Source organism: Rutidosis leptorrhynchoides, chromosome 6, assembly GCF_046630445.1.
Source record: "Rutidosis leptorrhynchoides isolate AG116_Rl617_1_P2 chromosome 6, CSIRO_AGI_Rlap_v1, whole genome shotgun sequence".
Taxonomy (NCBI): domain Eukaryota; kingdom Viridiplantae; phylum Streptophyta; class Magnoliopsida; order Asterales; family Asteraceae; genus Rutidosis; species Rutidosis leptorrhynchoides.
Genome location: NC_092338.1, coordinates 75,738,280 through 75,762,162, shown reverse-complemented (window position 1 = coordinate 75,762,162; position 23,883 = coordinate 75,738,280). Strand labels below are relative to the sequence as shown.

General features: G+C 31.2%; 1 long non-coding RNA gene across 2 annotated transcripts; it reads left to right on the top strand.

Annotated features, from left to right (window-relative positions):
• The first annotated feature begins 631 nt into the window (after nucleotides 1-631).
• LOC139855373 (uncharacterized) lies at nucleotides 632-3,696 on the top strand. Of its 2 annotated transcripts, none has more exons than XR_011761412.1 (5): nucleotides 632-1,229; nucleotides 1,453-1,511; nucleotides 2,399-2,474; nucleotides 2,555-2,611; nucleotides 3,254-3,696. It is a non-coding gene; the product is annotated as an uncharacterized lncRNA (long non-coding RNA). The 2 variants fall into 2 exon arrangements; XR_011761411.1 differs by having other exon boundaries at nucleotides 632-1,234.
• Nucleotides 3,697-23,883: the final 20,187 nt, after the last annotated feature.

Here is a 23,883-nt window from a genome sequence, read left to right as displayed (position 1 = left end):
ACAGGTTTCGGAAAAACGCCCAGAAAATCGGGCGGGATGCTGTAAATACAGCAGAATTCTGTCAAAACCATCAGGTACTTTTTGCGGCGATAGTCGTCGCAAAAAATAGCAGCAGGTACTGAATCTGTTTTTGCCGGTAGTCGCCGCAAATAAGTCGCCGCAAAAAAGAATATATATTTTCTTTTCTTTTTTCTTATTAAAAAGTGGGCCCCATTTTTGTCCGCCGCAAAAAAACGACGCAAAATATTTTAGACGGCGACCTTACGGTGACGATCTTATAAGCGGTGAAGGGTCGCCGCCAAAGCTTTTTTGCGGCGAGATACCCCATTTATTGCGGCGATTTTCATCGCCACAAAAAATGTTATTTCTAGTAGTGAAATGGGTCAAATGTAAATGGTCATTTGGCCATAGAGTTGAATTTTATCATTTGGTCATTTGGGTCAAATTTGTATAATAAACTAATTGGGTCAATTAGCTAATAAATGTTTTCAAAATCCCCATAATTACCATTAGATTAAAAAATTACATTATAATAATACCCCTTAATCCAACGGTCCTTAATCATCTACTAAAAGAATTAGCTAATAAATCACCATTAGCTAAGTTATTTGTCCTTAATACCCTTCAAATTAAAATAAACACGGGAGTTTCTTTGAAAATTAGGGGTTTCAAACATTGTGAGTTTATTTGACACCCTTCAACCCTCGCTCTCCATACGTAATTCGTTGCTACCGTCATCAGTACAGTCGTGGGATTTGGTGGTTCACATCTTGCTGGTACTTCTTCATCAACAACAACAACAACGTCAATGCCAGGGTTTTTGGTTTCTAGCAGGTAGGCAACCAGACAACCACGAACCATAGAAAATTAATGAGGCTTTAGACGATCAGATGTTACGATTTACATAATGGACGGCGCTATGTTATAATCGCTTACCTCTAACAGTTTCAAAACCTATAAACCCTAATTATCATTATCAACAGAATAAAGACACTTTCAGCAGATCTGTTTCCACAAAACAATTGCTAGGGCTTGTAGCCAATTCCACGATCATGATTCTGGATCATATACGACAGAAAGATTCTGTACCAGCGGTGTTGGTGGTAAATCCACTGATCTTTTAGTTCATCATTTTCAAATTCAATCAGATCAAGTATGTGCCGAAGGGAAGACATTGCACATTGATGCAGAAGATACACTCAAAACCTAAAGACGGTTACATTAAGAACGTATGGTATATTTCAAATTATTTGACTAATTGCTCAATTCTTTCAAATTTATATATTTACATTATTCATTATTGTATGATTGTGTAGGCCAAAGATCAGCTGAAAATCGGCTTTGATTGGTTTTTATTTTTATTTTTGAATAATACCTGCAAGGTGTGAATCAGTTAGATCACAAAATTGGTTTTTTATATTTGTATATAACTGTTTGATACGTTTTTCACAGAATTGGCGCATTCCAAAAAAACTCGCCATCCTCTACTTCGTCATCTAACAATGCTGGAGGTCAGGTTCATCTTTATTTCACTTATATCATGACTTGATTTATTAGTTACGATTTTGGATATAAAAATAATTGAAACGTACGTAGACTTTTGTGTTAAGGTTGATTTACCTAATTTTTATAGGAGTGAAATTCGGTAGGCTGAAAGAAGCGACAAAAATTTAAGTTTTGCCCATTTTTCTTGTTTCAATATCAACAACTACTAATTGTTTTGAGATCATATATACACGTGTGTTTGTGTTCTATATGTGTAGTCATATGTTGTTTAGCATCAACAACTACTAATTGTTTTGAGATGTTATATATACATGTGTGTATGTGTGATTGTGTTCTATATATATAAAGTCATACGTTGTTCTGTAATAAGTTGAAATGCTGAAGTTTTAGTACATTTGTTATGTGGTTCAGTTTATGAAGTTTCAAAGATGGTACATTTTTTAACTATGGTTTATAGAAGCATAACATTTGTCAAGAAGTTAAACTACAATTACTTTGTATGTATGTCTATATGTTGATTGATCTTGCGTATAAGTTTTACTGATTATATGTGATCAAAAAGAAAGTTTTTCTTTTGTTTTAGCTCATGTATTATGTACGCACACATTTACGACATATTTGTGAATCATTAAGGTGCTGTAATTATGATTTAAATGTGCCCTTGGTGTTTAGAGTTTGAAGTGTGATGTTTGCATACAGGTTATTATGTCGGTCATATTTGCTTACTTTTTGCTACTTTTTTTTTATGTAGATAAAATTACTTTCAGATGTGTTTCTTTGACACAATGTATCATCCGTTTTGCGTATATTGATGGTTAAATTTGTATAGAATTTTACTTATTCTCATAAATGTCTATCTTAAATTACAATTATGTTTTTAATCCTTTTTCAGATAAGTGTACATGACTAGAAAGATCTTAAAAGGGGATGGACAGAATGGGAGATGAGTAGCACTTCTGTTCTTTCAGGTCAATATTACTCCATATTTAACAACAATTAAAAAGATCTTAGTCAATAATACATGTACGTTAATGTGTCCGTTGCCCAGATCGATGAAGTTGCTTTTGTCCTTCTAAGTTGTGCCTCTAATCTTCTCCTATATAAGGTAAGCAATTATCATCTTAAGTGTTTCTTTCATTCCTAATGTAAGTTATGTTTCAAAAACATAATCAACTCCCAAGATATACTTCGGCCTACATATGCTTTCAACTAATTTATATCGTTATTAACATAATCTTTTAATAATACTTTGTTTCTCAAATTACAGTGTTTAATTTTTTGAACTTTAATTTACAATTAATCTTATTAACATGATTAGTTGAAGCTAAAAAGACATGATGGTAATAATAATACTAAGAAAGCCCTGACAAATTTTGGTAGCCTAACTATTGTTCCCATGTAGCTGCACCGAACGATCCATTACAAACCCAAATACCCATGCTATTCTTTAATTATGATTGTGGTTTCATTATGTGTTTTTTATTACTATTGTTAGCAGGTGAGTCAGTGGCGAATTTACAGCTTAGGGAGTGGGGTCCCATGACCCCACTAATGGGAAAAAAAATTATACGATGTATACTTCAAATTGTACAGGACACCACTAAATTTAACTATATGACCCCATATATTTTTAAAATTTATACTATTTTTGGAGGTAAACAACTACTAAAGTACCCTTCAAGTATAATTAGTCTTGAAATTTTTTTTGGGACCCCATTAAATTTTCATCCTAGATTCGCCACTGCAGGTGACATGAATGCATATGCAAAAGACCACAATTGATCCGTTAAGAGAGATCCTATTAAATGATTTGAATAATATGCCGTTATTTTGTTTAGTTGAGAGAATTCAGTAAGTTTGATGTTCAACGGTGTTTGTGAGATGTAGATATCTGAAAGGCGATGTATTCTTTTGGATACCATGACTTTGATTATGGGACTAACTATAATGGGTAAAAATGGACGTGTCTAATAGGAAAGGACTAAAATAGAGAGGATTGTTGATCATCTGCCTTGGGTCAAGAAGAGATGTATTTTTGGGGTTTTTTAATTAGTATAGTTTCTTTATTGTTTATAAACAATAAAGTTGACACTTTTTTAAGATTACTTAAATACATCAATGAACTTATGTAAATTCATGTGTTACAGCCTTTTCATGTTAAAACATTGATTTGAATTATGTAAATTCAAGCTTATTCATAGTTGAGTGTAATGAATTCTTTTTTTAAATAAGATATTATTATCATTATTTGAATCGCTACATATTCAAAAAAGTATACAAATTGAATAAACTACGTTGACTAAACATTAACATCTGCACATTTTTATGCACTCTGCTGAGACAAAACCAAGATCGGCAAGGTGGTAGCTGCTTAGCCTATTGAATGGAGAGATGCAGGTAATGATACGCATAGTGATCCGTCTCAGAAAGACACACTATTAGTAGCACTCCGACTAGAGTGTACCCGCCGTGAACCATCTCAGGCAAGGAACATCTCCCAGGTTCCACTTTAGTAACCTAATCGGAAGATTACTTACGTAGGCTGAACAAGCATACTGGGCAAAGGCTAGCCAGGACACTACATAAAACTCATCCTACCCGGACGAGTGTGCAGGCTACCGGCATCACTCAGCCGGGTACAAAGGCATCGAGAAGCCAAGAACCATATCGTCACATAAACATGGCCTGCTGGACCATAAACATCGGGCACCCGACAACCTTTACAAAGTTACTTGTGAACCGACTGCAATCTTTCCCGGTCATAATACTACCGTGAAGAAACACTTGGAATAAACATCATAGGAAACCCCTTTTGTCAGAGCGAGGGCAAGACATTAGTCCGTCACACTCTAGACGGATCTACCACACTCTCGGAATTACCATGGCTTTCCAGTTTAAGTGTCCAGTCCCTAGACAAGCACACTCTCCCGGAACAAGTGCACCGTCCCGGAACAACCACATGATCCCGGAGCAAAGACAAACAAGTTGCATGCCACCTCAGCACACGAATCTAGAAAAGTTTGTTAGGATCTGTTTGTTATTCCCATGAAAGGGACAGGTGCCACGTCGATCCTCGGGATTAGCAAAATTTGTTATAACCATGAAAGGGACATGTGTCACGTCACCATTCCCTCACAACATCTATAAATACGAAAGCAAGGTCATCATTTTACATAACACTGGATGCATTAATGTTACTCTGCCCAAATCAAATACGATAACGTTTCTCCAGCTGATAATTCAGCTCCGATAAAGATTCCGGTCGATGTCGGAGTTAACCACTGCTCTAAGAAATTAACTTATTCGATCCCAATCGAGTAAGCTTAATCTCATCGTTTGTTTTATGCCCTTGGAATCCAGATTTTAAATCGGGGTTTGCACAATTATTGGAAATAAAACATTCGATCCACTCTTTTTCACTAATTTAGCACTCAAACCCAAGATCTAAATTACACTTAACGATTTTGATTTGATCAACAGGCAAGTCCTAACTATTGTATTAAAAAGGGGCATTGTGAGCCTTTACAGCCCCTCGCGGGCCAGGTGAAGGGTAGGTAATACGACATACAAAATGGAGACAGACATATGTTATATATCAATGGAGTAAAGAAACAACCAAGTTTAGTTTTTACAATTTATTGTTTAGAGTATAGGTATAAGGTTTAGGGTTTAGTGTATATCCTATAGAGTTTAGGCTTTAGGGTTTATGGTTTAGTGTATATGGTTTAGGGTATATGGTTTACGGTTTAGGGTTTAGAGTTTAGGGTATAGGATTTATATTTTAGAATTTAAGGTTTAGGGTTTAAGGGTTAGGGTTAGTGTGTAGGGTTAAGGGTTGGTGGTTTAGGGTGGATTTAGGGTTTAGAGTTTAGATATAAGGTTTAGGGTTTAGAGTTTAGGGTTTAGGGCATAGGGTTTAGTTTTTACAATTTATGGTTTAGAGTATAGATATAGGATTTGGGGTTTAGTGTTTAGTGTTTAGAGTTTATGGTTTAGACTTTAAGGTTTAAGGTTTATATTTTAGAATTTATGGTTTAGAGTTTAGGGTATAGGGTTTAGGGCTTAGGGTTTAGTTTTTACAATATATGGTTTAGAGTATAGATATAGGGTTTGGTGTTTAGGGTTTAGTGTATAGGATTTAAGGTTTAGGGTTTATGGTTTAGTGTATATGGTTTAGGATATATGGTTTAGGGTTTAGGGTTCAGAGTTTAGGGTTTAGGGTTTAGATTTTAAAATTTAAGGTTTAAGGTTTTGGGTATAAGATTTAGAGTTTAGTGTTTAGGGTTTAGTGTGTATGGTAAAGGGTTGGTGGTTTAAGGTTTAAGGTTGGTTTAGGGTTTATAGTTTAAATATAGGGTTTAGGGTTTAGAGTTTAGTGTATAGGGTTTAGGGTTTATTATTTAGGATTTATGTTTTACAGGTTATGGTTTAGGGTTTAGTCTTCAGAATTTATGGTTTAATGGTTTAGGGTATAGAGTTTAGGTTTACGGTAAAGGGTTTATTGTTTAGAGTTTAGGGTTCAGTATGTTTATGGTTTAGATTTAGGGTTTACGTTTAGGGAGCTGATTTGTACACCACTCACTTTTTGCCATACACCACCAAAATATTTTTTTGGACTATTTTGCCCTTTTTAATTCTCGCGCTCCTTTATTTCCCCAAAATCGAAACCCTTCACATTAAAATACCTGTTCACCGTCCTTTTAGCTACCTGCTATTGTCATCTTCTCTTCTTTCGCATCTTCTTCAATCTATTATAATAATGGAGACACAGGTATTATCTGAACCCTTAATTGAATATATACTAATCGATTATTTGCTAATTTTAGTGGTCTAATTTTTTATTTGCTAATGCCCTAGATTGAATACAACCATTCGTTAGTTTATTTGAAATATTTGAGGCGTTAAGTTTTTTTTATCGATACTAGTGCCTGGTTTATATGATGATACGAATTATGTTCAATAATAAGTACTTGTAGTTATCGACGTTGATGGCTTTTTGCATCATTCAATTCCTAGTGTTTTTATTCTTGTTTTACTATTGTTCTTAATTAAACATTATATATATTTACAAGATGATTTTGTTTATTATATGTTTCTGTACTAATGCCAAGTTGTGTAATGGTGATTTATTCTATGTCACAGAATTCAGTTGATTCATCAAATTTGTTTGTTGAAAAGGAAAAGCTTTTCATATCTAGCTCAAAATTTGGATCGTCTGATGAGTTATTGAAGAGGGTGCGGGAATTCTATAATATTTATTTGCAGTTAGTCACGATATTTATTTTTAAATAGTTAAAAGTATATTTAAAAAAAAAAAAAAAAAAAAAAAGTATATTTAAATTGTTAAAATAGAGTAAAAGATGAAAGCAGTTGGTCAAAATAGTCCAAAAAGCATTACTTATATACTGTAATTAATAGAAAGGGCAGAATAGTCCAAAAAAATATTTTGGTGGTGTATGGCAAAAAACAAGTGGTGTACGGATCAACCCCCTTACGTTTAAGGTTTAGTGTTTATGGACCGAGATATGTTGATGAAGCTGAAAGTTAATTTTATTTTAGTTGCATTTATTATCTATGCTTTTTAGGATATATTAACCTTCTTGCTAAGACAATTTATGAGGTTTCAAGCATTTTAAATGAACTTTGGAAGTTTAAATCCCTTTAGCCAATTAAAACATTCGAATTTGTATATGTTCTACTTTACAATAATCGTGGATGTTTTGTTTACATTTAATGTGATTTTTGATACGCTTATTGTGTGGTGAATAGATGAATCATAAAATCATAAGCATAAAAATTCAACTTGATCTCAAATTAAATTACACAAAGGAAAGAAAGAAAGCCATAAAGATTGTATCTTTTTTTACAAAGATAAGAATTTAAGTAGAAGCAAACACATTAAAAAGTCATTACAAACATTTATATAGAATTAAAACTCAATTACCTCTTGATAAGAATTTTCATTTTGGGTTAAAATTAAGGCAAAAGGAATGCAATTTCCTAATTTTTATACTAATAATAATTATATAACCAAAGTTTTATCTACCTAAACTATCGCTAAATTAACAAAACGATGACTATCGAAACTCAAAAAATAAAACAAACACAAAAAAATTCAATCGTCACTTACCATTACCCTATCGATGATCGTCTCATCCAAAACATAGAACCTATAAATCATCACTTGGAGATCGTTAACCATCCATCATTTTCAAGCAATTGATCACACTTGCAATACTATCATGTGTCCATTCATCGTCAATTGAAATATACTGGTTAGTTTCTTCTTATTTCGTCTCAATTATCAGGGTATTACTTTTCGATTCAAAATTAATATAGATTGGTACTTTAATAGATTCAAAATTTTAATTTGAATGTAATATCAGGTTCATAAATCATTTAAATTTATACTTTGATCGAATTTTTGAGGGTTTTTAATTTTGCTTACCATTACTGCACTGCATGTATTTAGTTCTGTATCTTAATGGATGGATGTATGTTTGAGGTCTCTTCGAACATTCTATCGGGTACATTACAAAAAAAATTCTCAGACTTTAGGGTTTCAGTATTTTTTTGTTCTTTTTGAAAAAGTCAACCATATGGTCTATTTTCTAACAAACAAACCGAATAGAATGTTTTTTAAATCATTTAAACATTTTCACACAAAAAAGTTTTAGTAGCAAACGTTATTACTTATCGTCTTAATTTATAATTTATTTCTATGAAAAATAACCACTAACATATCTATTGTAATTTAATTTAATGATAGAATACAATGGACTAGATCGACATGACTAAGTACGGAAGGCCCCATTCCTTTGTTCGCGGCATCGTTCACACGAAAAAAAAAACAATTGGTATTTCTCTAAACTTAATACAATGATCACTTAATACATTTGTTTATAGTACTTCAACTTCAAAACTCATATATTGATCAAGGTTATATTGTTGAATGATTAATCTACAGCAACTTCCCAAACATTTTGTCCGTGAACAATTTAAGAAAACAGTGAAAAAGAGGAATGTTTGTATCAACTGTAACGGTGTCAAAGAAGGTGAGATAGGATTCATAAGCAGTGGCTTGCCTTCAATAATGCATCATTAAATGTAAGACATGGTAATTTCATTTGCTTCACCGCAATACAACAAGCTTATTAGTATGCATCATTAAATGTAAGACATGGTAATTTCATTTGCTTCACTGCAATACAACAAGCTTATTGGTATTTAACGATTTATGATGAAGAAATGTGTTTGGCCAAGTTTGAAGATGAAGTAACACATTCCAATAATACATCAACCCACCTTAAGCTTACAATGGCACTACACATGTGTTTTCCATCTTGCATCAAACACATTACGGATACTAATATGCATCAACAGGTATTTTCCTTTGTCTACACACATCATATCTAATTTCAATGTTTCGTTCAATATTATGTTAATGATAATATTAGTATACCTGTTTTAATTTCAGTTCTTGCCTAGACATTTTGACCATTCGACTAATATACATGTAAACCTAATTCTTTTGTGGTCATAAACTCCATCAGAGGATATAAACAAAAGGTCGATGTAAAGTTAGGAACGACTCATAAAATGTTGCATGGCATTCGGTGAAAATAGCTTTTAGACGATCTTATGGTTGAATCCGGTGACAGTTTAATTTTCTATAAAATTGATGAAACCAATTATGAAATGATCATGTATGGAGAGGACGGTTCTAAGTGGGTTACTCCTGACCTGAAATATGTGATTCAAAGAAATAAATCTGCAAATGGTCAAAGTGATAACCGTGAAAAAGGAAGCTCCTCGAATGCTGCAATTGGTAATGAGAATATATGGGGGTAAAGATGTTGAAATAGTGAATATTGAAGATAGTGATGATGAAAGTGGCTCAAGTTTTAGAAGCTTGGGAAGTCCGGGTGATCACACTGACCAAACCAACATTGATGTCCATAACCAGTATCAGAATAATCATGTCGCTAATGATGAACATAATGACAATGACAACAGCTGAAGGTTAATTTACTTGGGACATCAAAGTGATGAAGATTTGGTTGAACGATTATTGAGTTATTATTATTTATTCGTTAGTACATTTTGAAACTTTAAAAATTTGAATCCCCTATAAAACATTTGGTTTAATGTTCATCATAGACTTAATAATAGTTCGTTAGTACATTTTGAAACTATAAAAATTTCAAGCCCCTAAAAAATATTTGGTTTAATGTTCATCTAGACATAATAATAGTTTTTTAATTTATATATTGAATTTTATAGCTTAAATGAATAGACTCTTCAAAAATCTCGCGAAACCGCGGGTCTTTAACTAGTTACTAATAGTAATAATGATAATAATCATAATATTCATATTAATGATAATAATACTCAAGTGATAAAATTAACAATAATAAATATATTAATAATGCTTATATCAATAATAATAATAATAATAATAATAATAATAATAATAATAATAATAATAATAATAATAATTATGATACTTATAATTATGATAATAATAACAATAATGATAATTTATAGTAGTAATACTGATAATAATTATGATACTAGTAATAATTTTTAATACCAATAATTAGTAATAATAATAATAATTAATAATAACAACAATAATAATAATAACAATAACAATAATAATAATAATAATAATAATAATAATAATAATAATAATAATAATAATAATTTAAAAAAAAATGAAACTACCTTTAAAAGCCATTTTAAAAAGAAACTGCCCCAAGCCGGGCTTGAACCCGCGACCTATCGATAACTCATCAACACCCTCAACCATCCCTCTATCAGGATTTATCTGATATAATTTAGTAACTAATTTTACTTAACCCATCGTCTGTATTCACCTTCTTTATCATACTCCAATCGAACAAGGATTATAACTCAATAAATCAGTCAGTAAAACAATTGATTTAAGACTTGTATTTGAAGTGGAAACAATCTGTAGTGATATGTTTTTGATTAATCAAACAGAAATTACACAGCAGTAGCAAGAACACTCGATCTAACCCGAATCTTGACTTTAAAATTCAATTCCTTTTAGATTTTATTTTCAACATGAATTATATGTCAAATCATTCCTGGAAACTTTCTAAATCACTAATTGAACTTAAAACATTAGGACTAATTTGAATTTCCTGATGAATCAAATGCTTGTCTTTTCGATTTTTAAAGTTTGACTTTGAAATTTGAATTCATTTGAAAGATTTGAAAGCTGGGATTTTACAGGAGGATCGTATAGAGGATGTCTAACACTTCTACAATTCTAGATTTTAAAAATGTAGACTAATTCAAGTTAATGCTTATCACAGTCAAGCATGTTATGAACTCAAACATTGAATTAAAAATTAGGACTATTATAGAATACGATTACAACATGAATTGTGTCATAAATCATTCCTATAATCTTTATGGATCATCAATTATACCAGAAATACTAAAACAAATTCGAATTTTACAATGAAGATAAACTTTGACTTTTTTTGAGATAAAGCTTTGACTTCAAAATTATAATTCGATAGAAAGAGTTTATGGTTGGAAACTTACAGACAGTTTATATGGATGATTCCTAACATTACCACATTAATAGATTTTGACCATTCTTTCTAATTCGAGCTTTTGATAAAATTGTTCAAGAACAGAGTGTCGTTTGGTTCGTTTGGGTTTTCTATTTATATTCATCAATTGGGATTAGTTATAATTGATGATGGAATTTAGTAGTTAACTGATTGTGTGAATAATATGTAATACTCGTTTGTTTTGTACTCAAATGGTGTCGACAGAAGATCAAGCAGGTACTGAAGAATAAGAAAAATTTAAAAGGAGAAAGGGATTGTTTAACAAATTCGTACCAATTGTGGATTAATTTCAATAATCTGATATAAAAAGTACCAATCAGTTACAGTTTGATTAAGATATTAATCTGAATTTGATTCCAGTTTTTGTACAAATGATTTTTGTAATATTAATAATTAATAATAATAATAATAATAATAATAATAATAATAATAATAATAATAATAATAATAATAATAATAATTGGAATAACAATAATATTAATAATCAAAATAATACTAATATAAGAATGGTATCAATATTAATGATATTAAATAATAAAATGATAATTTTTGAAAACTATAATATTAACCAATCATTTATTTAAATCATAATTTTAATAAAGTTATTTTTTTTAAGATTAATAATAAATGTTGATTTTAACGATCATAATACTATTTTTAAAGATAATATTAATAATAATGATAATATGTTAGTATTATTAATAACAATAATGATAAGGATAATAATTCTAATAATAACATATTACATGTATCAAATTCGATATTAATGTTAATATTAATAATGAAAGTAATAATAATATTACTATAGCCACTATATCGTAACTTGTTTTTAATATCATACATTATGTAATGACTATATATTATATATATTGAATATTTAATATTTATACATTTTATATATATTACAATATATACATAATAATTATGTATAGAAACCATGTATATATATTACATATATCAATCCACCATTGTTAATATATATATTTATTCGTTATTAAGTTTGTTGAGAAAATAAAACTTAGTATTTCTAAATACTGTGTTCAAAGGTTTTAATACAATTTAAAATTTTATGTATATATTTATTACTTAACAAGTTTTTATTTTTAAATCGTAAACTATTTTCATTTATAATTTCAACAAATAAACCGCATAACATTTTATTAATATATTTCAGATTATAATATATATACAGATATATATATATAATTACGTATCTATTTACAATCAGTTGTTCGTGAATCGTCGGAATTGGTCAAAGGTCAAATGAATGTATGACAACAGTTCAAAATTTTTGAGACTTCAACATTACAGACTTTGCTTATTGTGTCGATATCGTATAAAGATTAAGTTTAATTTTGGTCGGAAATTTCCGGGTCGTCACAGTACCTACCCGTTAAAGAAATTTCGTCCCCGAAATTTGATCGGGATGGTCATGGTTGACATTAAGTATGTTTTCATGACTCATATGAGCTGGAATTTAGAGTTTTATCATCAGTGAGTGATATGGATAAAACAAATCGTTTATGTGAAGAGCACGAGTGAAGCTATCACAAACTAGTGAAATGAGGAAAATAAGTTTTGTCATAACTTTTGACGTAGTCATGGTTGAATTCCGGAATTCAAGGGATTCAAAAGAAAATCTTGGAAATCTATAAGATTTGATTCTTCGAGATTTAAGGAAATTAGGATCTCTTTAATTAAATGGATGATCGGTCCCGATTACTATGTCTGATATTTCCATTATAAATTTTACCTTTTCCGTTCCATTAGTTTTCACCACTTCTATACTCAATTCCCAAATTCAAAAGATTGTGAAAATGCTTAATCCAGTTCTAATTCTTGTTCTTATCCTTACTATCGCAACAATCATTCTCCTTTTCCAATTACCACCGGAGGAATCTATTTTCTTCTACTTCGCCCTTGGGGTTATAATGTTTTTAATTCTCCCGTGTCTTTATGTTGCGATAAACATTGATATACACGGTTTGTAATTTATGTGTTGTTATCGAGCTTTATATTCCTCCTTATATTTCGGAGTTTCATACTTTTGTTTTTCTCTTCCCGAATTTAAGTTAAGCGAATAATGGTCTAGTATTTGTAGATATGAAATTCAGAATGAACATGGTTAATGTTCTAAAAAGGAAATTGTAATGGCACGATCTTGATTGGTTAAATTACCAAAATTCAAGAGAAAATATAGAACTATCAAGAAAATATGTTCTTGATATGTTTATAGATTAGATAGAATGTAAGAGTCGTGTAACATGGCACATGATGACGTTATGATCTGTGACTCATCACGTTCCAATAAAAACTTAGCATGACTTACTGTAATATAATCACGTTGATCAAGTGTCATTATATTATACTAACTCATGCATCAGTTCCCAACACTACTTCAAAAACATTCATAGTTTAAACTCGAAAGTTTACAGAATATAGAACTAATAGTTTCTTATATGATGTAACACTGATAGCGCAAAGGGATAAATGATTTCAGATAAGATTAGTTATGAAGATATCTTCAGAAATATTGAGGATATTTATAGTGAAAGATATGATAATATCTTAGAATATTTAAGATAAGGGGATGATGAAAAATATTGTCCACAAGGATTTTAGAGTAAGGAGCAAGGTATTTGCTAAGGATTTCAGCAGACACTGAATCATTTGGATTCTTTGAAGGTAGGTTTCGTCTTTGTGATTTGTCCACAGCCTTCCTTCATACTTTGTTCAATCCGTTTTCCAGTTTCAAACCTTCTCTTTTTCTGAGCTTTGCCAATACACTATTCTTTATCATCAAACTTTTTACTGTTAAGGTTGCTTACAGTTTTTGCTGCTTCATCCGCATTTTTCAAAATTTTGAGAACTAGTTCGCAGTTTAGGGTGTTTTTCGGAAACTTCACATTCGAAGTATGTAAGTCCAGGAGATAGACGTTATATGTACACATATAACTGTTGGCGTAGACATGCTGCGAGATTTCAAAATACTGATTGTTAATTCTCGATGATTCGTATGGCAAATCTCGTAACAAGATACAGATGAGTAAATTATGGGGTTTTGGTAAATATAATGATTTTTCAGAAGGTCAAAGATCAATGAAGTTGTTGGTAAGTTTACTGCTAATGTGGTGGGATATAAACGGTTTCCCGGTAACGATGACGAAAGGCAAACTTATATAACAAGGTTTTAATAAGACTAATCCGAATGAAAAGTCGAAGTTGATTTGTTGAAGCTGTGACAAAATTGGCTACTTTGGAAAGGGATTGCAAAGTTATTTTCGGAAATAACAACCCCAAAGGAGCTAGTACAGACACATGTTAAAAGTTTACTCAGGTTTCGAGTGTTTTCAGGTGCATGACTATATGCATCAATCTTTTCTTCCATAGATGAAGTGCGGTTGATTCATCCTCTCGATTGAGGTGTTTTCAAGAATCATGAAAGGTTTGAACGCAGATTGTAATCGTCGAGATACAAATGAGGTTTAAGATGAACTCAAGTGGCAAACTTGAAGAATTGTTTAGTTTCATATGTTATAATAAATATTTTAATTCATTTTAATTGTCCAATGTTATTAGTCCACAGTCGATAGTCCACAGTTAACAATCTAATAATTCATATATAGTTTAATATATAATATTCGAATTAATTAATACGTATCATGACCCGTGTACATGTCTCAGACTCGATCACAACTCAAACTATATATATTATTGTAGAATCAAGCTTAACCTTGTATAGCTAACTCAAACATTACTGCATATAGAGTGTCTATGGTTATTCCAAATAATATATATAGATGCGTCGATATGATATGTCAAAACCTTGTATACATGTCCCGATATTTAAAGTGCGTAAAATAAATAACAGAAATTAAATGACGATAAATAAAATTGCGAGAATATAAATTACGATAATTAAATTGCGATAAATAAAATGTAATAAGGAATTAACAGTTAGCTAGGAACAGTTAGCTAGGATTTTGTTAGCGTGGATCCTTAACAGAATTTCTCATAGCTAATTTGTTTGTTTCTAACAAATTTTATTTTGTCAAATGTTTTCTTCATTATGCCACTTGTTGGATTCTGATAAGTCAAAATCCAAATATGAAATTGAATGAAAATGGTTATTCGGTAGTGAACGGATACGTATATCTGTGGATGTAAGTAGGATAGTAAATGACTGTTGAATCAGATTCGAAGAATGTACAGTGTAACTTATTAAAGTGAAATCTAAATATTCCTCGGGTATTACCTACCCGTTAAAATATTTTCACCATTAACAGTTTGTACGAAAGAATTTTTAATTACAATCTTTATGAAAATATACTTACATATATATTCTCTTCAGATGTAATCATAGATTTAATGAGTTAATATAATATTAATCTCATTTGATTTACCGTTAGAACTAGAATACATAATCTCTAAAACACTAAAGATTACATAATCGCCATGTCGAACGAAGATAATTGATGTAGAACATCATGTAGAATGATGATTATACCCTAGGTACAGAATGAGATGTTGAGGCATAGATTGTTGATGGTACTGGTGTCGATGTTGGTGGTACTGTTGGTGCCGGTGGTGTTGTTGAAGCTGGTAAGTTTTGCACCATATTCTCCAAATTTATTACTCGAGCGCGAATCTCATTGACTTCTTCCATTACTCCAGGATGATTGTCGGTCGGAACGAGCGGATGAATAAGGTTTAGAATTGTAGATATTACGTAATTGTTTCGAGCTATTCTGAAAATGAGGGTGAAAATGGTGTTTCAGACAGGTTCGTCGGTAAGTGCTTCAGGTTCTTCGTCAAGAGGGCAATTTGGTTGATAGAAATGATCGCCTTCTTCTTGTTTCCATTGGTTAATTCGACTACGAACTCATCAGATGTGACAACCCAGAAATTTTTGACCAAATTTAAACTTTATCTTTAAATGATTTAATGTTTTCGACACGATAAGCAAAGTCTGTAATGTTGAGTCAGGAAAGTTTTGGAACTATATTCATGTAATCAATTATTCTTTGACTGTTCTCGAAGATTCACGAACAATATATATATAACTTAATGTGCATATATATATATATATATATATATATATATATATATATATATATATATATATATATATATATATATATATATATATATATATATATTTATGATTTCAAGTTATTTAGTAAACGATAGTAACATTCGATTATTGATTCGATTGATATTTAGATAAGTTAACTAAAACGTTTAAGATGAATCAGTAAAACACTAATTTGCTACATTAGGATTGTGATACACTATGACCAGACCTAGCTTGTTAAACATTTATTGACCAACATATGTTCTCTAGGTTGAGATCTACGGTTATTTGGGTATTCCGAGTTTCGATCACATTTCGGTGAACAACTTTATGTGCTGCTAAGGTGAGTTTCATTTGCTCCCTTTTTAATTGCTTTTGCAATCTATATTTTTGGGCTGAGAATACATGCACTTTATTTTAAACGCAAAGGATACAAGTACATACTAAATTCTACACCGAGTTTGAACCAAAAATCCCTTAGCTTTGGTAACTAGTAACTGCCAGTTATAAGAACTGGTGGGCGTGAATAGTTGTATATGGATCCATAGGGCTTGACATCCCCGTCTGTTCTAGGTATAGAAACCCTAGCCTGAACTATAAAACAGACGTATGCTATTTGAGTTTAGTACACGTTGGATTGCGTGTATTGTACATGTTGGTTGCATGTATGTTAAAACAGGGGTACTTAATATATATACGTTAAAGTTTAGTTACCAGGGTGCTCAATCTTGTAGAATATTTTGATAAACGTTTCTGGATGAAACAACTGAAATCTTGTGATCCACCTTTATATACAGATTATGCGCAACATTAAAACTATGAACTCACCAACCTTTGTGTTGACACTTGTTAGCATGTTTATTCTCAGGTTCCCTAGAAGTCTTCCGCTGTTTGCTTATATGTTATACAAGATATGTGCATGGAGTCATACATGCTTTATTCGAGAAAACGTTGCATTCACAAATCATCACCATCTATCTTATTTTGACTGCACTGTCAACGGAAGTACTATTGTAAACTATTATTTACGGTGATTGTCTATATGTAGAAATCATCAGATGTCGAAAACCTTTGATTTAAATATTCATTTATGGTGTGCCTTTTAAAAAGAATGCAATGTTTACAAAACGTATCATATAGAGGTCAAATACCTCGCAATGAAATCGATGAATGACGTGTTCATCCATATGGATTTGGAGTGATCGTCACAGTTGGTATCAGAGCATTGGTCCTAGCGAACCAGGTCTTGCATGAGTGTGGCTAACTGATAGTTGTTAGGATGCATTAGTAAGTCTGGACTTCGACCGTGTCTGCATGTTAAAAGTTTTGCTTATCATTTCTTGTCAGAAATTACATGCTTATCATTCTTAAGTCTAGACACGTTTTCCTGCATTTGTTGCATAAATACTGTATAGACAAAAATTCATATCTTAGCGTATCTGTTACTGTAAACTTTTTCTGACATCTTCCAAAAATTTCTCCGTGATTTATAGAATTTGGTATTATATATACATATGTAAATTATGTATTGAAGAATACCAAACTAAATTCTATAATCTAATTCATATCAAAAATCATCTCCCTAATTATACAAGATGGATCCCGTATCTAGTTCAAATTCCTTATATTTCGACAGCTATTCTGATATGGATATTCACCCGAATTCCGAAGACAGTGTAACCAGAATGGATCAACCAATCAGCCATCACCTATTCTGGATGAATTGGGGATGGGTTCGTAGCTTACTTAATCATTGGAGACAAGAAGAAGGCGATCCCTTCCATCCACCACATTGCCCTCTTGACGAAGAACCTGAAGCACTTACCGGCGAACCTGTTCGTAATACCATTTTCTCTCTCATCTCCAGAATATCTCGTCATGATTATATACTCTCTCAAATTCTGGATCTTATTCATCCGCTCGTCTGAACCGCCAATAATCCCAGTGTAGTGGAAGAAGTCAGCGAGCTTCGCGCTCGGGTAGTGGCTTTGCTGAATATGGTGCAAATGTTACAAGCACCAGCAGAATCACCGGTATCAACAGTACCACCGACAACAACACCAACAGTACCATTACCACCACCAACAACATCCGTACCGCAAGCCTCAACATCAAAATATGTACCTTGAACATCAACCTCATACGCACCATAGATACCAAGGAGTACCAACAACAATAACCGATGAAGTATTGATTCTTAACTTCATTGGAGAAATATTCTGCGGCGATTATGTAATCTCTAAAGTCTTAGAGATAATCTGTTCCAGACGTAACTGTAAATCAGATGAGTGGACTGAAATGATAGAAGGAAGAGTAGAAACCTTGACCGTAATGGTGCACGATTTACAAGCTAGACTTGTTTTACCAGCTGCAACAACAGTACTGTCAGTATCACCAACACTGGCAAAACCTGTAGCACTACAAGTTTCGCCAATTTCATAATCACCAACATCATCACAAATCAACAACGCGTATATCGTATCAACGAGTTATGAAGTATTAACTCATTCCCTCTAAAGAAATTATATGTATATTTTATATATATATGAATTCTGAGATCAAAATAAATCTTTTCGTACTAAGCTATTACGTGTGAATCTTAACTAGTAGGTACTACTCGGTTAATTCATATTACTAATATGCTATGATGTACATCCTTCGTTAACGACTTAACCATCGTTAACTACAATATATGTTTCAACTCAATGAATTCCATTTCATAATGAACTTAGTGTATTAATCAACTACATGTTTGATTTTACACTTTTATCTTCGATGTACTCGAAACTTTCTAGAAAACATCATTTATATCTTATGAAGTTCATAAGAATTCCACGAGCACTAACATCATTCACCGAGGAAATATCAATAAAAATGAATAACGAAGTATTGATTCATAATTTCATTTACGTTGAAGAGATAATCCACGAAGATTATGAAATTTCTAAAGTTTTAGAGATTATTCATTTCTAGTTCCAGCTGAAAATTAAATGAGCTTAATATGATATTAACTCGTTAAATCTGTATTACATTTGAAGAAAATATACATACTAATATTTTCATAAAAATTGTGATAAAATTCTCTTGTACAAAATATTATTTGTAAAACTTTTAACGGATAGGTAATACCCAAAAGAAATATAAATTCACAAATAATATGTTACATTCTTCGAATCTGATTCAGCAATCATCAACTATATTCACTACTTTCACAACAATATACATTCTTTCATAGAAATCAAAACAACCATTCGCATCCAAATTTGATTACATATTCTGATTTTGAAAAAAAAAATCAGAATCCAAGCCCAGATTTAACAGAAAACATCACTCTTAGATTCTTACATCTTTCAAATGCCATACTTTGAATTCAAAACTGTACTAGAACATCATATGTATACATATAACATTCATCTCTTAGAATTATGAGCATTCATTCCGAAATTCTGAAAAGCAACCAGCCTACAAATCAATACCCTGAATGTTGAAAAAGCTGATGAAGCAGCAAAAACTGTAAACGACTTTAACAGCCAAAAGTTTGATGATAAAGAATTGTGTGTTGGCAAACCTCAGAAAAAGAGAAGGTTTGGAACTGGAAAACGGATTGAGTAAAACATGAAGGAGGCTATGGACAAATCACAAAGACTAAACCTGCCTTCAATGAATCCAAATGATTCAGTATCTGCTGAAGATATTAACGAATACCTTGCTCCTGACTCTAAACTTTTACGAACAAATCTTCTTCATCATCCTCCGATATTAGAAATTTTAAGATATCATCGTATATTTCATTATAAATATCCTCGATATTTCTGAAGATATTTTCATAACTATCCTTATCTGAAATCATTTATCTCCTCACGTTATCTGTATTACATCATAAAGGAAACTGTTTAGTTTCTATATTCTGTAAACCTTCGAGTTTAAATTATGAATATTTTGAAGTAGTGTTGGGAACTGAAGCATGAGTTAGTATAATATAATGACACTTGATCAACATGATTATATTATAGTAAGTCATGCTGAGTTTCTAATGGAACGTGATAAAGGTTCACAGATCATACCCTCATTATAAACCATGTTACATAACTCTTTCATTCTATTTAACCTCTAAACTATCAAGAAAATATTTTCTTAATGATTCGGTCTTTTTCGAGGTATTCTGGTAATTTGACAAGTCAGATTGTGCTATTACCGTTTTTTTTAACATTAATTATGTTCATTCCAAAATTCATACCTACGAATTCTGGACCATTATTCGCTTGATTTAAAGTCGGGAAGATAAAACAAAAGCATGAAGCTTCAAAATATCAATGGGAGTATATATATATAAATTACAGTAAATTGGAGAGAGTATTAATTGTGGATGTCAATGATTATGGAAAGACAGAAGCAGAGACATCGAAATATAAAGGAAGATATAAAACCCAACAACCACCCAGAAATTATAAACCGTATATATCGATGAATATAGCAATATAAAGACAAGGGAGGACTAAAAACAATATAAAACCAAGAGTATAGTAGAAGTGAATAGATGCTTCTGGCGGCAGATGGAAAAGAAGAATGACGGATATGAAGGTTAGAAGTATATCAAGAATCAGAACTGGATGGAGCATATTGACGAATGCTTTAAAATAAGAATTGGGGGAGAAAGAATAAATGGTATGAGCTGTGGAAAATAAGGAAACGAAGGGGGTAGATTTATAGTATAATATCAGACAGGAAAATCGAGACAGATCATCGCATTAAATCAAATAGAATCATAATTTCCTTAATTACCGAAGAATCAAATCTTATTACGAAGATTTTCTCCAAATCTCTTGAACTCCGAAAATCAACCCATCTACGTCAAAAGATATGACGAAACATATTTTTTTCTCATTTCACTCTTTTGTGATAACTTCACTCGTACACTTCACATAAACAAATTATTTTATCCATATTACTCAATGATGATAAAACTCTAATTTTCAACTCGTATGAGTCATGAGAACATACTTATTGTCATCGATGACCATCCCAACCAAATTTCGGGACGAAATTTCTTTAACGGGTAGGTACTGTGACAACCAGAAATTTTTGACCAAATTTAAACTTTATCTTTAAATGATTTAATGTTTTCGACACGATAAGCAAAGTCTGTAATGTTGAGTCACGAAAGTTTTGGAACTATATTCATGTAATCAATTATTCTTTGACTGTTCTCGAAGATTCACGAACAATATATATATATATATAACTTAATGTGCATATATATATATATATATATATATATATATATATATATATATATATATATATATATATATATATATATATATATATATATATATATATATATATATATATATATATATATATATATATATATATATATATATATGATTTCAAGTTATTTAGTAAACGATAGTAACATTCGATTATTGATTCGATTGATATTTAGATAAGTTAACTAAAATGTTTAAGATGAACCAGTAAAACACTAATTTGCTACAGTATTTTTGAATTGCTACAGTACCCGAAAAGCTACAGCGTTTTCGAAAATCACTATTTGCTACAGTAAAAAATGAAAATGTATATATGTATATGTATATACTACGAGATGATGATTTATAGAAGCAAATAACCAAAACAATTAATTGATTAAAGCTACACTTCGAGTGGCATAGTTTATCAATGATTAAGTTTAATTTTTGATAAAGGTACACGTCGCGTAACGAAAAGTACTAGTTTTCTAAGCGTACGAAAATGCGTTCGAGAAACGGGAAGCGGGACATAAGTCGAACGTAAACGTACAAGACATCGGAATAAAAATTACAAGTCACCTATACACGAGAATATAATATAATATATAATTAATTAATTTAAATTATTTATATTATATATATTATAAAATTATGTCGACGAACAAAGAAACAAAAAGATGTGAGCTGGAGACAGGTGGCCAAGCGATCGCATGGCCAGAAGCCTAGTAAACCATGCGATCGCATGGCAAGCAATTTCAGGCCAACACTATAAAAGCTCGACCATTTCTACTTCTGATTCAATTCATTTTACTCCGTATTTATTTTATTAATTATTATTATTATTAATTATTATTATTATTATTATTATTATTATTATTATTATTATTATTATTATTATTATTATTATTATTATTATTATTAGTATTAGAATTATTATTTTTACGATACAAAAATAATAATATACATAAAATATTACGACGGAGTGATGTCCAAATGATTTCAAAATGGGTTTTCAAGCGGGATAGAGCTAAGGAAACTACGGGTTATAGCTATAGAGGTTATGGGTAATATTCATGGGTACTGTTCGCAAGTCAAACCTAGTGTTTATCATCTCTGTTGCATCTACGTACTTTCCTGCAATATTGAATCACAATATTGATACGTGAGCATTCATATCTTATCTTTTATATATTATTTGTGTATCCATGTTTAGTGCTCGAGTATATATATTTATGCATGCTTGTATGCTAAATTTTGTCGTTAATAGTTTATGATGAATCACGAATTAAATACATATATTACTGATAAAAGGTACATGATATGCATGTTTTTGGAAAGCTGGCGAAAAATCAATAACTTTTCATTTAGAAATCGCGTAATTTCGATGAACGAATCAAAAGATATGGTCAACTAAATTATGATTGACATTAATTGAAATTGCGTTTGAATCTGCAATTAATATTTAAGTAACTTTTTTGTAAGATTGATAAATTGGATTTTTGAATATTACCAACCAAGTAAATGAATCCTTATATAAGGTACGTCTCGTTTTGTTGAACTATTGTCAAAATTGACATTTTGAAACAACTTTGGATAACTTTTGTATGTCGATCTCGAGCATTAGGATTGTGATACACTATGACCAGACCTAGCTTGTTAAACATTTCTTGACCAACATATGTTCTCTAGATTGAGATCTACGGTTATTTAGGTATTCCGAGTTTCGGTCACATTTCGGTGAACAACTTTATGTACTGCTAAGGTGAGTTTCATTTGCTTCCTTTTTAATTGCTTTTGCAATCTATATTTTTGGGCTGAGAATACATGCACTTTATTTTAAACGCAATAAATATAAGACATACTAAATTCTACACCGAGTTTGAACCGAAAATCCCTTAGCTTTGGTAACTAGTAACTGCCGGTTATAAGAACTGGTGGGCGTGAGTAGTTATATATGGATCCATAGGGCTTGACATCCCCGTCTGTTCTAGGTATAGAAACCCTAGCCTGAACTATAAAACAGACGTATGCTATTTGTGTTTAGTACACGTTGGATTGCGTGTATTGTACATGTTGGTTGCATGTATGTTAAAACAGGGGTACTTATTATATATACATTAAAGTTTAGTTACCAGGGTGCTCAATCTTGTAGAATATTTTGATAAACGTTTCTGGATGAAACAACTGAAATCTTGTGATCCACCTTTATATACAGATTATGCGCAACATTAAAACTATGAACTCACCAACCTTTGTGTTGACACTTGTTAGCATGTTTATTCTCAGGTTTCCTAGAAGTCTTCCGCTGTTTGTGAAATGTCCCGTTCTTATTGATTAAAAACGTTCCATATTAATTGATTTCGTTGCGAGGTTTTGACCTCTATATGAGACGTTTTTCAAAGACTGCATTCATTTTTAAAACAAACCATAACCTTTATTTCGT